This window comes from Protopterus annectens, chromosome 5.part0 (assembly GCF_019279795.1).
Source record: "Protopterus annectens isolate FY-2018-M chromosome 5.part0, PAN1.0, whole genome shotgun sequence".
Classification (NCBI taxonomy): Eukaryota; Metazoa; Chordata; order Ceratodontiformes; family Protopteridae; genus Protopterus; species Protopterus annectens.
The window spans coordinates 514,406,606-514,420,263 of record NC_056735.1 but is presented as its reverse complement, the minus strand read 5'-3'; the positions used below and the strand labels follow the sequence as shown (position 1 = coordinate 514,420,263).

Here is a 13,658-nt window from a genome sequence, read left to right as displayed (position 1 = left end):
AGTGAGAAGTATTTGAAATACATTTTGTTAATTTATTAAGTAAGTGCAACACATTTTTTTGAATTACAGTTACCCAAATATATTGTTGACTTGACCTTCCTTTAATTAATTTTAAGGATTATGCATGAAAGATCCTTGCAGGCCGTTTATACACCTGTGTGTTTACAACACTATAACTGTCGTTAAGAAATGCTGTGTAGGATTGGGGAGTTGGCAGCATTATTGTACTCCGCAGTCTGACTTTGATATAAATTATGATTCATTTTGTATTTTTTTTCCTTTGACATCTACCCACAGGCATATCTTCAGTTTCAAATAGTATACATATTTGTTTTTACCAATTTAGCAGATCACAGGAGCAAAGCAACATTTGACAAATACTGTTTCTTTGGACATGTATGTAAGTTGGCATTTGTAAGAGAATGCTTACTTCCTAGGTGTAGTATTCTCAGTGCATACTGAGGTTTGCCATCTGTAAGTTGGAGAGTATATTTTAGCTGTAAGTTTCATCTGTATCATATTTAAGCATAGGGGTTTTATGTGACTAGTATTCACTGAATATTGATAGGCATAATATATATATATATATATATATATATATATATATATATATATATATATATATATATATATATAATGCGCAAACGGCTATTTCACCGAATCTGAAACGGCCGGGCATACTTGCGTGAAAGTACTTTTCAAGGAAGAAGCACTTTCGCGCAAGTATGCCTGGAGGTAGAGGGAGTTGTGGGGGAGTGACTGTTGCAGAGCTCATACTATGGTGCGGTTAAGGGAATTTTTCCCCACTGCAGTGCAATCTCGGAGTGAGAATAATAAAGTAGGGGGTGTGGGGGGCCCATAAATCCTTTTTATTCTTTTTTAATGTTTTGTTTTTAACGCGCTTTAACGAAAGTGCTTTTTCGGTAAAAGCACTTTCGTTAAAGTGTGTTCAGGTAAGTTGGATTGGGGCTGTTGAACATTCGTTCAACAGTCCTAGATCCATATATATATATATATATATATATATATGTGTGTGTGTGTGTGTGTGTGTATATATATATATATATATATATATATATATATATATATATATATGTATGTATATGTATATAGATGTAGATAGAGAGAGAGAAAGAGAGAGAGAAATATTCTGCCACACTAATGGAACTTAAATATTAGTTTGGCAGACACCACAGCTGTATGTAAACTGTAAATGCCTTATTGAGTTTTTTCATTTATTAAAATATACATGGTAATGAAAACTTTGCATGAATTATAGTATGGCAGTAGAAAAAAAATAAACCTACACATAAATATGGCTTTTGCCCATAAAAGACATGTCCCAAGCTTGAAGATATATTCTCTGAAACAACAACTAGGAATAAAAATAAATAAATAAATAAATAAATAAAACAGCAAACTCTTTACTAGATGAACAAAGCTGAAAATGGAGATATAGTGGAAAACTTGATATGGGCTTACAGGCATACTTCAGAAATAATGTGCATACGTCTGAAAAACTTTCAGTAGATTATTTTTTTCCCAAACTAAAGGCACAGGCCTCAGTCAGGTGCTCTCTGTAAGTGACAGCAAAGAGTGTGTCTTCCTGGTCTTGCTGTATAGTTAGACGGTTCCAGACTGGGGACATATGTACAGTTCAGAATTTTTTTATTTTGCAAGAAAATTAATTAAAATTTTCAGTTTAGAAAGAAAGCTGCAACTTCAGCTCATTTCTCCTTTCCCTTGAGTAATGTCAGAGTTATCAAGGGACCGTTGTACTTTATATTAAACATAGAGATTAATGTCCCTCACTAAGTGTTGTGGTACTACCTGTTCTTTTCCAAAAGTTACATAAATCCCTGATGTGCTTGAACTTGAGGTACCTGAAGGATTTTGGTTTTGACACTTTTTCAGTGTGACCTATTTTAAAATCTATAGTTTGCATATTGATGCCTACGTATGTCACATAAAGCTGACGTTATATAGGTGTGTGCATATTGTAATACAGTGTTATAAGTGGTTAAAGAATAACTGATGTTATTCTTTTGTAAGTGGTAAAAGAGTAATTGAGGAATAAAGAGCTAAACAGGAAGCACCATGCATAATGGGTAGCATTGCGGTTTCACAGCAACAAGTTCATCGGTTTGCTTCTCAGCTGCGGTGCCTTCTATGAGGAGTTTGCATGTCCTCCACTGTGCTTGCAGGGGTTTACTTTGGTGCTCTGGTTTCCTCCTGCATTCTATAGTCATGCTGTGAGGTGGACTGGAGAGTCTAAAGTGCCAGTAAGTGTCTGTGGCATGGAAAAGAAAGACCTGACAGCCTGCTTCTATCTCCCCTTTGCCTTAACAACTCTAAGGGTAGTGGTAGTTGCCCATGGGGGTCCTCCTAGATTTGGACGTAACTTGTAAGCGACTGAGTGAGTGAGAAAAAGCTAAACATGTCTTTCTGTTTGTGTGTGGTCTTGGGGTATCCAGAGAGATGGAGAGGTGTGCAGTGCATTTTTCCTCTATTTAACCTTAAGACGAAATAAGGTCTCATTAACTACTGTGATCAAAAACAATGTATCATTTTGTAGCAAAATTCACAGTTGATTTATACAATTCCGGTTTAGGAAAATGCATTTCAGGATTGTGATATGCAAATGTTTTTCCTGATTTTTTTTTTGTCTTCTCACCTGGGCTGGATCTGAAAATGCTCCTCTGTGAGTAGCGTTCTACCCCATGTTAACAAATTAAAACAAATAAATCATGTGAAAAGACTATGCATATATAGTTGCTAGCTCTGAAAGGCCGAGTCACTTAGATTTTGATAGCATTATTCACTGAATGAAAACCACTCATCTCTGTTTTATAACACTGAATAAACCCATCCTATAAGGAGAGTGCAAATGAATAAGTGAGTTATGCAGATAATGTTATGCTCTTATACAGTGTCTTGCAGCATGCAATTAAGTCCGAGATACAGAGCAGATCATAGCTTTAAAATTAAGTATTGTTTGTGGTATATGAGCTGTTGAGGCGGTCTGTTTTAATCCTTCAGTAGCTTGTAACAATTTTGGCTGGGGACTCAGCTTTTTACACTTGCATGAAGACACTGTCAGACTTCATCCATGGGTGGCAGAGATTGCTTCTGGAGTCAAGAAAGCTGCTCATGCATGAACAGTCTGTTTAATTTCCTGCATGCATTGTTTTAGCTGCCAGCAGCCCACACATGAAAACTCTGGTCAGATGTACAGTCATACAGAACAACTGTGATGCCATGGCTTTGGTCACGTGCCTCATGTGACAGCATGCCAGCTTTGCATTCCAGCTCAGCATTTGTGCCTGAGCACTCATTTTCATTTCTAAGATAACTTGTTAATTCAGTTTAGCTATTGGCATGAATTAAACAAATCCTACATACCACACTAAGTGAAATGTGTATTCATACGTTAATTACTGTTATGTCATTTACCTGTGAGTGAAACCTCTGAAGTTTTGTGACATTTGTAGTTTGAAACTAAAAATCTTTTAACTATGTCTAACAGCAGCAGCCTTGTAACATTTCATATTTAGACAATTACTATCCTTGCAGTTCAGAGTACCATTGAGGAGCGTAGACCAAATTCCCAGTTGCCCCCAAGTTCTGTCTGGTTAGGTAACTTGCTCAAGGTCAAACAATAGGGTACCAGGGGCTAAGGGAATCAATTGTTAAATCACAGGAATGCCAGGTCTCAGGCTTCATCCTCTGTACTAACTGCCAGATTAGAATGCATCAAAGCCTATATGAATGGGAATCCAACCTGGGCTGCAGAAGTGAGATCTCCAAAGCCTAACCACTAAACCACCAAGGAGTCCCCAGTCATTTAATTCTGCTGTAAGCATAATATTTCACTGTTGTGTTCCAAGCACGTATTTTCACTTTCAGATTCTTAAGACCGAGATGAAGTGAAAGAGCTTGTGTGATAAAATGTAACAAGACTTAAGATGCTGTGTATTACGTAATCATCTGTTTCCATAAACACTGCTGTTCTTCCTGATCAGAATAAACTGAAATGGCAGAAGCAAGCAAGCATTATTATCTACAGGTCAGCAAGCCAGATATGTTATAGTTGGTTTATGAAAATGGATACGAAGACTTCAGAATTACATGATTTAAGATGTACAAGTCCCATGATCATAAAAATGACAAGCTTAACGTCTAAGTGTAGAAAAAGGCTCATTTTCTTCTCTATAGTATGAATTTGCTGGGGCATTTTGCAAGTTAACATGTTGCGGCTTTGCGTGCTATTTTGTTTACAAATTTAGTAAAAGAGCATCCTTGCTTAGGTGGCTGTTTGACAACTTTTATCTATGCGGTTATATTAGGGGATACCCAGTGTCTTGTATATTTCTCGTTTTAGAAATATTTCTCATTTCTGTTGATGCATTAAGATCATTCACCTACCTGTATGGCAGTGGCGGCTGGTGACTTCAAATCAAAGGGGGGCTTCAGGAGACAGCTGAATGGGTGGGGCCAATGGGAAGGGATGTGGCCAACTAGAAATGGGCAGAACTATGGTATAGTGGGATCAATGCTGGCCATGCTTACAGTTTACATGAAATAAATGCTAAGTCACTATGGCGCATGCTGAACACTCTACACAGCACATTGTTACATGTCTTCAGTTACTATAAGCTACATGAGGCCTGGGACTAACTAATGAAGTAATAGCAGGATATCTCATTACAAGAATATTGCACTACTAAAAAGAATACTGGGGCAGCTTCCAAAAGTGCCCTGATTATGAAAACTTGCTGTCAGTCCAAGTGACATATGACGGTGTAAGGCCTATCTTTAAATAGGCTTACATCAGGGACTAGATTCCAAAAGAGCTGCTCAGAGCCAGCTCTGTTTAAAGTGTCACTTACACTGAGAGCAAGTCTTTTGGAATCAGAACCCAGGAAATGACATGTCTTAAAGTTCAGCATATAAACATGTCAAAATATATAAAAAAAAAAGCTCTTAAGATTGCTCCATATTGTAGAAAGGGCAAAAACCGCATAATAGCCAAACAAATTGTTTCCCTGCATGGAAACTGCCGTTCCCGGTTTTGCGTTTAGGGATCAAGCTTTGGTTGCTTGACTAGCTAAAGCTTTGATCACATAATATAGACCTGTTGATGGGGGCCCACTGAACACTGAAGGGGCCATAAGAGATCTGGGCACCCAGGTTGACAGCCACCTCACCTTCGACCCCCACATTGCCACTGTGGTCAGAAAGTCCTTCTACGTGGCACATCTTATAACCAAAGGTTTCACATCCAGGTAGAAAGAGATCATCATCCCTCTCTACTCATCTTTTATTAGACCAGTCATCAAATATAATGCCCCTTTTGACATGTTCCTGATCAGACACCTACAACTGCTGGAGAGGCCACAAAAGTACCTCACAAAAAGAATCCTAGGCCTTTAAACACATGTCCTACATGGACAGACTTGGAAACTTCAGCTGTTCTCAGTCTCTTATCGTCTACTTAGAGGTGATCTCTGCTTGACTTACAAAGCCATGTCCGAGGTTTTGGACAATGCATCTTTTACCTGTGCCACAGAAATTGTGGGCACCAGGCTTTCATCTGGTATTGTAATAGGGCCCTTGGGGGGTGTAAAGGTGGCACTAAATCTGTTGGCCAGTATGTTGGCTATATCTGCTGGCTCAGTATAGGAGGTGCCATTGTGGAATAACTCAGAGCAAATCTAGGTATTGCCTTTGAGGTTTTTGATATAGCTGTAGACCCAACCCTACTTGAAATGCTACACCTAAAGAAATCCCAAACCCCCCACGCTACATGCTACAGAGATCACAACCTGATTACCACAATTAACAGAACATGCTGGAGGGACAGGTTCATCTCCTAAAGACTGCCCATACTCTGGAATAAGCTTCCCACTCATGTCAAGCAGTGCACCTCACTGGCCCTCATCAAGTGAAATCTTGACGAGTGGATGGGTAACACAAAGTTTACTCCAGGGATCATTCCAGTTGCACTACTGGATATGGGAACTGTGAACTAACATCGGGTGGCATGGTGCCTGGGCAATTGTTTTTGGGCTAGGCTTGTAAAGGCCACAGGGCCATTAGTCTAGTACACACCTATGAACTTATGAAATAGGAGTTCATGCAAAACACCACCTAGCAGAATATAAAGACTTTATTGTATCATTAATTTAGTATTGTATCATTAATTTAGTCTAAATTACTTTTACTTCTTAAGCAGTGCCGGCTGGTGACTTCATATCAAAGGGGGGCTGCAGGAGACAGCTGAATTGACGGGGCCAACAGGAAGAGGTGTGGTCAACTAGAAAGGGGTGGAGATATGCTCAAAACCCCAAAAACTAGGACTTTAATTAAATACGCTGCCTTAGGTGCCAAACCATCATTATAAAAGCCGCACAAACAAACTAGTTAAAGCGTTAAAAACTAAATAAAATGAAATAAGCCGCTGGCTGCAAAATACTCCACAAGAAGACAGTTTTATTGCCTCCAAACAAGTAAAGTAAGCGCTTTCATCTTACTTCGTAGAGTAAAACTTCATCAGACAAAGTAACATTTTGAATCCTTGGCCATATATACCAATTTAACCATAGTTACATATTTAAATCAATTAAGGAATTAAAGAACAAACACCTACAGTTACAAAATGTTAAAACACAGAATATTAAATTCATTAGCAAAACTCATCGTGAAAACATTATTTGCTAGGGAACATTTAAAAAGTAAGAAATATATAAAAGAAACTTTAAAGCACTAAGAAGCATTCAAAGTAAGAGGTCCTATACGGCAACCTTACACAGGTAAACACTGCATGCAGAAAAACATGTGGGTTCTTCCTATTAAACAATTTTAAACTTGACCTTGATGCATAAAATAAATCAAATGCTGTTAACAAAAATTATAAGCAAATATTTAAACATGTTTACAACTATTAACCTGAAATAAGATAAATTATCTCTGAAGACTCCTTAATATGCAGGCTAGAGAACTCATGTCATTCAAGCCTGGAGGGCTATAAGTGTTCAGTCTTATGTGCCACAAAAGTTCATGTATTTCTAACATCAAACTGAAAGATCCTCCCCTAGGGTTATATTCTATTTGGTCAATAATCCGGAAAGAAAAGCTATGCTGAGGATGTTCCTGTACATGTTTTGCCAAAGCGTTCTCCACTCTAGATTTCTTGATATTATACACATACTTGTAGACCCTGTCCCTGAGTCTGAGATCCGTATTACCCACATAGAAACAAGGACAGAGTCTACAATTTGCAAAATAGACTGCACTCTTGTAAAGACAATTATACCTTTTATTAATAAAATACTTTTTACCCCTGACAGTAAACATCTGCCCCACTTCCATATATCTGCAATATCGACAGCTTTCACACTTGTACATACCAGTAGTTCAGGACAAACAAGGTTTGACTCTCTCTAATATGTTTTTGAGGTTGGGTCCTCTTTTGTAGGGGATCTTAGGGGTCAAATTAATGATAGGAGCCAGGTCCACATCTGACACTAACCTTTGTCCCTGATTTAAAGGTCAGTATTGCAAGAACAATGATTGACTTAAGGTTATTTGTGTGTAAGATTAATTTGGAACTTTTTTTAAAGGACAAACTAGGGTGAATAATGAATGTAAAGTGTTGAGTACCTTTAATTCACCATTACCCCTGGTTTATTAATGTTTGAACAAATTTGTGAATTGGATTTATGTGACAAACTTGAACTTGATAGACATAGGCCTTCGGGCATTGTCAGTAATTTTACTAAACAGGAATGGGAGAGTTTGAACTATCTAAGTTTTCAGAATGTCAGAGTTGTCAAGCCCGATAAAGGTGGAGGGCTCGTATTTTTTGACAGTGATGACTACACTAGACGTATATTGAAATTACTTGACTCTGACCATTACAGTTTAGCTTCCCTGAATGAAATGAACTGAGCCCAGCAGAAGATAAAAGTTTTCCTTAATGATTTGTTCATTGAATCTGAGATTTCTTTAGATCTGTATAATTGTGTTGCTTCACTCCTGTTACGCCAGTGATTTTTGGAATCCCGAAGGTCCACAAGGACTTTGAGGACCCACCACTTCGGCCCATAGTTAACGGAAGGAATTCCATTATGTACCCACTGGCGAAGTTTGTAGATATAACATTAAAAAAAATTGTGGGCAAGTCTGATTACATCTGTAAAGATTCATGGTAATTTCTGAATAGCATCAATGGTCTAGAGTACAAGGATGATATTTTACTCTTGACCATTGATGTTAAACACCTTTATACTGTGATACCAGTTGACACAGACATCAAATAGGGAACTAGTTTAATCAGAATGAAGGGTGGCTCAGAAAGGGAAATTGAGCTTTTAGAAGAACTGTTGGATTTAATCTTAAACAACAATTATTTTATGTTTGATGGAAGTTATTATTTGCAGAAGACCGGTGTCACAATGGGCTCTCCATGTGGGGCAAGTTTTGCAAATATTGTGATGGCCCACTGGGAGCAACACCATGTCTTCAATAAAAATCTATTTAAGAAAAATATCTATTACTACACTAGATATTTGGATGATGTTTTCATTATATACGAAGATACTGTTGATGACATCCAGAATTTTGTGGCTTACCTGAATGAGTCTACTCAGATGTTCTTCGTGTTTCACTTTTGCAGTCATCACATTTGGGTTATCTGCTTGCAGTAGCCCTCAGTTGGCCTGATTAACAAAGTCTTGCATCCTGCATCGGTTGCTATTCTTCTGTGACGTCAGGTCGTCAGGGGTATAAAGCATGCAGCCGATGCCATTACATCTTTCTTTCTTGCCGTGTGGTGCCCGAAGCAGAAGCAGTTCGCAAGTGCCGGTCAGCCGACTCCTGAAATTTTTGTTTTCGAGTTTCAGAACCTAAGTCTTAAACTAAAAGCTAAGTACCCTATTGGGGAAACTTTTTCTTGCTCTAAACTGATGTCATAATTGCATTACTTGTGGAAAGCAAATACCTCATAAAGATTTTCATTCGTACTGTATTCCTTGCCTAGGCCCTGACCATGACGTACCTCGCTGTCGGTTTTGTGCCTTATTTAAACTGTGAGCTATGCATCATCGGTATATTTTCGCTTCTAAATATTTTGGTGCTCGGTTCAATTATCCTGATATGTCTTCGGCAAGCCATCTGACTACTGACATTCTGAAAAAAATGCAAAGATAAAGACAGAGACGCCTAGGTCCAAAGCTGCCGACGATGCTTCTCCTAAGCCAGTCGCCAGTTCACCGGTAGTCGGTGAGGCGCTTTCACAGCCCCTGATACCCACCACTTCAGATTTGCAGGCCTCTACTTAGACCCATTTGGAGTCTGGTATGCCGCAAGATGCTTCAACTGTGGAACCTGTGCATGTCTCTACCTTGGATGGGTCCGGAGCTGCTGTGCAGGCACCGGCTTCTGAGGGTGTATTCAGGCCTACTGACTTGCCTGTTAAACCAACGCCATCTTCTTCTTCAAGGCCTAAAACTTGAACCATGCCTAGAAAACTGACGCACAGACCGCATGGTCAGGCATCTATGCCTAAAAAACAAATGATAAGAATGGCTGAAGATCTTATTACTTTAATCAGGAGAAACCAGCCTTCCCCTCTAAGAGACCTTGGACTGGGTTTGCTTATGATACTTCTGACCAGGATTTTGAATTTTCTGTTTCCTCTGATGACCAGGATTTACCCTTTCTGATGCTGAGGACTCTATTCCCTCTGCTTCTCCCCCAGAGGTTTTCTCTTTTGGTGAAACCTTGCTTACTCTCAGGGAGCATTTTCGTTGGGAAAGTCAGGATTTCTCTGATTCTAAAAAGAGGCTTAGGGATTTCTTACTACTGCCCCAGCACAGGCCTTTAGCCATACCTCTTGTACTAGACATTGTTGATGATGCCTTTTTGGAATCTAGCTTGGCCCCTGACTCTTTACCTCCTGCTCCCAGAAAACCTGATAGATATTACAGGGTCCCTGACTCCCACAGGTTCCTTTTTAAAAATCCTACTGTGAATCCTGAGACCATTTCACAGGGACCCAAGGGCATTAAAGCTGCTACTGCCAAAAATCCTACCCCCTCTGATAGAGACTCCAGGTTGCTGGATAGATGGGGTAAGAAGGTATACCCTTCTGCAACCTTGGCCATTATGGCCTTAAACTGCCACTTTCATATGTTAAAGTATCAGCAGCACATTATTGGATTGCTTAAACAGAAAATGATGTTAATTCCTGATTGTGCTGAAAATAAGGATTTACAGGACTTACTGCATTCAGCTGAACAAGTTGGAAAACATACATTGCAATGTGGTTTTGATTCACTAGAGGCATCTTGCAGGGCTGCTGTAACTGGGTCTGTACTTAGAAGGTATGCTTGGCTTAAGGAGCAATCCTTGCCAGATCATGTTAAAGTGAAATTGCTGGATGCTCCCTTAAACCAGGACCACCTGTTTGGAAACAAGGCAGAAGAAGTTCTTAAACAGATGGAGGAAAAAGCTAAATCTATGCAAACTGTTTAAGATGTTTTACAAGTACAGCCACCAAGGTTTAGTAGGCATTGGCCTTCCAAGAATTGGTCCTTTCCTGCCACTTCCAGACCTTTTCAGTCCAAACCCAGATCCAGCAGAGCTCCCAGGCTTCAGTCCCAGGGTACACACAGGACTAAGCAGTGGGGGGCCTTCACTTCCAAATCTGGGAGTAATAAAACTCCCCCCTATGGTAAACTGTCTCAATGACTTTTTTAAAACTTCCAAGCACTTCTCAACTGTCTGCCTTTTTGAGGGGAAGGCTTGCTCTTCATGCAAAGACCTGGGAACTCATTACCCAGGACAAATGGGTTTTAAATATAGTATGCCAGGGATACAGATTTCACTTCCACACATTACCATCACCAAGCAGATGGCCAGATCTACCCCCAAATCAGTGGGCAGAGGCCCAAAAGCAAGTACTTTCTCTCTTAAACATGGGGGCTGTTCAATTGGTACCAGAAGAGGAAAAGGGACAAGGTTTCTATTCAAGATTTTTCCAGGTACCCAGAAAAGACAGCTCATGGCGTCCTATCCTGGACCTGTCTACTCTAAACACCTTTTTGGTAATTCCAAAATTCAAGATGCTGACTCTTCACCCGTTGCTCCCTATGCTAGGCAAAGATGCCTGGTTGACAACACTAGATTTAAAGGAAGCATACCTGCACATCCCAATCAGGGAATCTTGCAGAATATACCTACGCTTCAAAACAGGCTACATGCACTGTCAGTTCTCTGCACTGCCCTTTGGCTATTCTACTGCACCCAGGGTATTCTCAAAGTGCCTAGCTCCAGTCATTGCATTTTGCAGGCAAAGAAATATTCAAATATACCCATACCTGGACGATTGTCTAATTCAGGCAGAAAGCCAGGACATACCTTTGCGTCATCTGGCCTTTGTACAAAGGGTGCTAACTTGTGTGTTGTAGACCATAAATGAAAATAAATCACACCTGGTACCCTGTCAACAAATTATATTCCTGGGAGCAAGCTTGAATACAACTTCCCAGATGGCTTTCCTCACGCCAGAGAAACAAATTCATTTGACAACCTACTTCAAACAAGTGGCCACAAAAACCCTGCTATCTGCAAGACAAATACTACAAGCCTTGGGGTTCATGGCCTCCTGCATTTTTCTAATTCCATATGCAAGACTGCATATAAGGAAACTACAATGGTATCTAAAAAGCCTATGGTTTCAACATTCTCAGGATCTAGAAGCAATGATTCCTATCATACCTTGCCTACGCCTAGAGTTTCTTTGGTGGGCAGAGGCCTGTCACCAAAACAAGGGACTACCATTCAAACTAACTCTGCCGCCCAAACTCTAACAACAGACGCATCAGACTATGCATGGGGGGCTCACCTGGCAGGGAAGTGTATTCAGGGCAAATGGAACCCAAGTCAAATGCACCTGCATATCTGTCAGAAAGAAATGTTAGCTGTACAGAATGCTCTGACAAGCCTTCAAGGACCACGTTCTTCCAGAACAATTAATGGTAAAGACGGACAGCACCACTGTTATGTGGTACATAAACAGGCAGGCGAGTACACATTCTTTCCCCCTCTGCAGACTAGCCATGGCATTGTGGAACACAGCTCTGAGCTACCAAGTGCATCTACAAGCTCAATTCCTGCCAGGAAAACTAAACCACTGGCAGACAAACTAAGCAGAAACCTCATGGACCCACACAAGTGGAAACTGGAACCAAGGATTTTCAACATGTTGACAAGCAAATGGGGTAGCCCAGATGTAGACCTGTTTGCCTCCCCCAAAACTATCAATTGGACAAATTTTGCACGAGGACTCCCACACAAACAAGCTTGGAAAGTGGATGCTCTGTCCTTCAGCTGGAAAAAACTATCAGTTTATGCCTTTCCTCCTCTGCCTCTGATCTCCAAAGTGCTACTAAAGATCAAACAAGACAAACCAAGGACAATTTTGATTGCACCAGACTGGCCACGCCAACACTGGTACCCCCTCTTGTGCAGTGTGTCACTGTTGGCCCCATGGCACCTGCCTCAGACTCCTACCCTATTGACTCAGCAGGAGAACCAGATCCTGCACCTTCAGCTTCAAACACTGAACCTAGCAGCCTGGCTAATTACCTAATCTCTCCTTTACCATCCCTTAGTAAACCAGTAATGGATATCATTTTAGAGGCAAGGAGGCCTAGTACTAGAAAATCTTATGCTGAAAAATGGAAAATATTCTGTGCCTGGAACCAATCTCAAGGGATGAGCACAGTAGTGCCCAGTTTACCTCAGATTTTACAATACTTAACTGAGATGCTTCACAAGGGCCTGTCTTTCTCCTTCATCAAAATTCATGCCTCAGCCATTTCAGCTCATTACAACACAGAACCTCCCCTCTTCTCTCATCCACTGCTCAAGCAGTTCCTCAGAGGGGCCAAAAATGTACGACCACCCAGGAGAGCTCCAACTCCAACCTGGGACCTTAACTTTGTATTGGAGAAACTCACTCTTCCTCCTTCCGAGCCAGCTGCTACTGCAGACTTAAAATTCCTTTCTTGGAAAACAGCTTTCCTTTTAGCAATCACTTCAGCAAGAAGGGTATCTGAATTACAGGTCATCATGGCAGTGGAGCCTTTCATCATCTTTCATGTGGACAGGGTGTCCCTCAGGACCAATCCCTCCTTCATGCCCAAGGTGGTATCCAGTGTGGTCCTTAATCAGTCCATTCATTTGCCAACTTTCTTTCCTAATCCACAGAACAAAGGGGAATGGATATTGCACTCCTTAGATGTGCACAGACAACTTGGATTCTACTTGGACAGGACTAAACCTCAGAGGAAATCTGACCAACTGCTGGTGGCATTTGCTGCAGGGGCAGAGGGGAATGCTATTTCAAAATGGATAGGCCATTGCATTAATTTCTACTACAACCACCATGGAAAACCTATCCCACAGGGGATCAGACCCCACTCAACCAGGGCTGCAGCTACCTCTACAGCCTTTCTCAGAGGCGTCCCTACCAGGGACATACTAGAAGCTGCTACCTGGAGTTCTGTACATACTTTCACCAAGCATTACCATCTGCCAGTTTTCTCTAAATCCAGAGCTGGCTTTGCCACTGCAGTCTTGCAGGGCCTTAT

The 13,658-nt window shown here is 40.6% G+C and overlaps 1 protein-coding gene across 3 annotated transcripts in view; it reads left to right on the top strand.

Annotated features, from left to right (window-relative positions):
• The window catches only part of ROBO1 (roundabout guidance receptor 1), a 1,916,411-nt gene that overhangs the window by 1,428,591 nt on the left and 474,162 nt on the right, over positions 1–13,658 (top strand). The gene's annotated exons all lie outside the window — the stretch shown is intronic.